Source organism: Euprymna scolopes, chromosome 15, assembly GCF_053919585.1.
Source record: "Euprymna scolopes isolate OS-2025 chromosome 15, ASM5391958v1, whole genome shotgun sequence".
Lineage (NCBI taxonomy): Eukaryota > Metazoa > Mollusca > Cephalopoda > Sepiida > Sepiolidae > Euprymna > Euprymna scolopes.
In genome coordinates, this window is record NC_136496.1 from 16,257,651 (window position 1) to 16,262,344 (window position 4,694).

Sequence of the window (4,694 nt, forward strand, 5' to 3'; positions counted from 1 at the left end):
TGTTTTCTGTTTTGTCGCTGTTTTCAATGTCTCTCGCTGCCATGCTTTTGGTTTCCCTGTTTTGCGTAATGTATTTTTCTAAAATATTTTCTGTCATGCTCACATGTATTCTTAACCTACAAGACATCTTCTACATTTTTAATTTCACGTAGAGTTTGTCAACATCATACTTTGGGTGTAGTGTATTGTGCCTAGTCATGAAGTGTTTAGTCTTCTGATCGAGTTGTTTCAGTTTTTTTTTGACCCACCACATGAACGGTCCTGAGTATCTTACTTGTGATGCCGCCCATGTGTTTATACGTTTTATAAAGTTTATCCTAAACAATTTTGTTTCTCGACGTTTTCCTGTTCTGCTGACGTATTTTTCCAATCTCCTCTTTTATGGCGTCTGATTCCAGAACTTCCAAGAATTTATTCGGCGCCTTGTTCCACTAGTGCCCTGATCTCCGTTTGGTTAGTTAGTTTCTTTTCACCTGTTGTCTTCAGTTTTGTATTAGTTGTAATTAGTATGGCCCACTTTTCCATACTAAACTTACTTGCCTATTCTGGCTGACGATCTTGGTAGTGTTTATTACTGTCTCTAGTTTTTTTTTCAGTCCTTGCAAAAAGTTTCAAGTCGACGATGTACATAAAGTGATTTATTTTTTCCTCTGTATAATAGAAATTATATCAAGATTGGCAATTTCTCAGTATGCTGTTCATCAATCTCTTTATAAAAGTGTCCTTTTTATACTAGTTTCTCTTATAGGTTGTCAATTCAGCCCCCATGTTCTCACTGCATTTTCCATCACGTTGATGATTCTAATTATTATTATTATTATTATTATTATTATTATTATTATTATTATTATTATTATTATTATTATTTCTTCTAATCGGTCGTATACTGCATCTTCGTTCATCTTATTCTTACATTATTCAACTTTTTCCGTCATTTTTCACATGTCAACGTCTCTTCAGTATCTTAGTAGGACATGTAAAACGTTGCTCTCAGTTTACATACCACTGAAAAACTCTGTTTCGTCTTGTTCCACGTTTTTCAGGGCCTCTTGCCAAAAGCCGTAAGGGTGTAATAACTGAATTCTTTGACATAAGTTGAGTCAATACTCAAAATCAGAAGTGTTGTTCGGGTTTAATCATGATACAAACCGCCCGAATCCTATGCACTAAAGGTGTAATACCCTCAGATTCAATCCGTCTCTGCAAGCCTCCTACATTTCAAATCAAGGATAAAATAATCTTCATCTGTCTTTAGAACAGAACTTTCCAAACCGGATTCAAACTGGTGTTTTCCTATTACGAAGGTTGCGTTTTGTTTTATCATTTCCACAAACAAGTACTTTCATAAATATACACGCTCCCGAAAAACTTTTAGCTACTACAGAGTATTTTTCAACCCATGAATTATAACCTTTTTCCTTATAATTATTATCATATTATAATTGTGAACATTACAAAAACTAATACTTGTAGTGTAGATTGATTGCTGTGTAGATTTTACCATTATCTATATCATTGTTATTACTCGTATTATTATTATTAGTAGTAGATATTAAGCTGGAATACCCCAGTTATTAATTGAAATAATCACATAAAAAATCCTTTAAAACAGTTCTTCTAGATGGTGGTCCTAAAGTTGCTGATAGAAAATAGTTAAATTTGTTCATTGATAAACAAATAAAGAAACAATCCAATAAGTCCGACACATAAAGCAAAAATGCCTTAGAAGCAATTTTTAATGCAAAGTTAAAATAGAAACGTCGTTTAAAAGCCCTGCCTCTCCCATGACGATACTGAAGATGATAGTTATTATCTTTATCATTTTAAGGGGTTAATGTAAGTTAATCAATGACCCTTGTTAGAAAATTGTGACGTAACTAAAAAAAGACGTACCTTTCTTCATTAAAAGACTTCATACGGGAAGTTATATCAACAGTGGAAAAAAAGAAGAAATTAATTAACAAATAATATTTCCGTAGTCTTTACACACAGTGAGAAAAAAAAGGATCATGATTATCATGATCATGAACGTTATCTGGCATCACACTTCTCGCCCAGCCAGTGTATGGATACATCAACCCCAAATGTTGATCTGTCAGCCAATTCGCCGAAGCGTACATTGACGGGAATAAGTCTCCATGCTTGCTGTTTAGATCAATGTTCTGGCTGGTAATTGTAGCTAGACCTTTCTGGCTCACAGCCAGCAGAAATAAATATCCCCAATGCGAGGGCTTTTACGCTCCATTTCGATATTAAACATTGTTGATGGAATTTCGCATTAAATAAAATAAAATGAATGATCGCAAATCACTACGAAAACAAACAAACACATAATACTGCTCGTTATAAAACCTACCAATTTTCAATTGAAACCTATCGCTAATAGCTGTATTATACAAACACTAGGTCTGTCCTTTTTTCTATTTTCGATCACAGTAATTCACTTAAATATTTTACCCAAGTTTTTATTTAAAAAAATTACATTATTTTACATTGGTCCTTAAGTATTCCCTCCTGCCAAAGACCCTACGCACGCCCTATCTGCAAAATACAATAAAATATTACATACAGCGAAAAAAAAAATTCGTAAAATATTGTGATGAAGTACATACAGCCGTTTACATAAAAATGATTCACTTCAATATACATTTGAAATATATTTTTTAAAAACCACCGCTACACAGCGTAATAACCAGTTCAACACAATAAAACAGAAACTAACCCGTTCAAACCCAAAAATATGAAATCTGTGGAGTACAACATTTACAAAACCAATACTTTTTACTTCTCAAACAGTATATTATGAAATATTTCAACTAATAAAATTTCACACTCGCTTAATGTTATCCAACATGAAAAGTTGAAATTTGTCCTTTGCTTAGTAAAAACCATTTTGACGGGCGCCACATAATAGGTATCAACTGTTTGAACGGGAATCTAAAATTCTTATGAAAATTGAAACGCAGTATACATTCCAAGAATTTCAGTTAAAATTCCTTAAAAAACACATCATAAACAACTAAACATTTAAACCATAAAAAAAAATATTTGGAATCGCGTCACAGTCTTATAAAACAGGCTTCGGGGTTGAAAACAACGTATGTGTCATATCAGTCAGTATTTTCCTTCTTCCTTCTGTGATTCTTTATTTCTCTTTCTCTCATTGATTTTTTCACTATGCCGTGTCAAACTTTTCTATCTATATGCGTGTTTCTTTTATTTGTTTTTTTCTTCTACTGTTTCTATTGTGCGTTACTTTCTTCTTTTTATCTCAAGCCTGTCTCTCTTTTTTTCGGCATATCGCACTCTCTTCATTGTGCTTACAATATATTTTAGTGTGGGTGTGTGTTGTTTACGCTTGGCTTTCTTCTTTACACCGAGTGTATATATATATATATATATATATATATATTTATATTTATATATATATATATATATATTTATATTTATATATATATATACTAGCATGCCCGGGTGTTTGGATGTGGTAGTAGGAAGGCACACTCGAACCCGTACCGCGAAGAAGCAAAAGAACCGGAAAAACTGACGTCTTTGCTGTGACGAGCACCGCCAAATCAGAAGTTACCTATGTTTAAATAAAGGCTAGACAATCGAAAGGAGAGGATTACTTAAAAAATATCGGTACACCCCTGTAGACAAAGTGCCCAGTTGAAGGTTAAGATATCAATTTTTTGTGATTTCTCGTCTAAAATGTAAAACTTTAAAACTATACTGATCTTGATAAAATCCGCCCCCGCCGACGAAGGTTTTAGGCAGACATACATACATACATACATACATACATACATACATTCACATATTGGTATTTAAACTGAACATTTATTGTTTTGGGCTCAAATCAAGTTATTAAGTAAGATCCATGTCCAAGTAACTTATATCTAATATTTCAAGTATTTACACCCAAAGTTGTCGGAGGGGTTCAGTAGAGTTCTCAGAGGTCAAATCGTTGAACTTTGACCTACTTAACAGACAAAGTTCTGGCCGGAGACCGATCACAAAGATTTCCCCAAATCTCAGTACCCTGTATATCAAACTTCAAGTCTGTAGACTAAAAATTGAGAGAGTTATTGCGTAGGGAAATGTACACACACAGACACACAGCCACGTTCACTTTTATATAGATATAAACTAGCATTTCATTACAGCGTTGCCCGGGTGTTAGGATGTGCGTTGAAAAAAAAGTGGTAGTAGGTAGACAGGCTCGAATCCGTACCGCGAACGAATAAAAAAACGGTGGAAAAAAAACCTTACGTCTATGCGGTTGCGACCACCGCCAAATCTTAAGTGACTTATATTTAATTGAAGGCTAGGCAATCGAAACGATAGAATAACTTTACAAAATATCGGCGAAAAGAACGACACCCCTTGTAGAAAAGTGCCTAGTTGAAGTTGAAGATATTAGTTGTATTAGCCAATTCTTCGATATTTGTCGTCTGAAAAGTCTGACCTTAAAACGATACTGATCTTGGTAAAATCCGTCGCCTTTGTCGAAGGTTTTTGGCAGACATGCAAACATACTTACATACACGCATTTATATATTGGTAACTAAAAATTTTCGAACACAACCTCTGTAAAGCTTGCCGTATCTCTGAATGCCCTTTATGTAAAATGTCAAATGTTTAGATCAGAGTAATTTGGTAGTGACTGGAGAGGTCAATTTTTTTTTAATTTG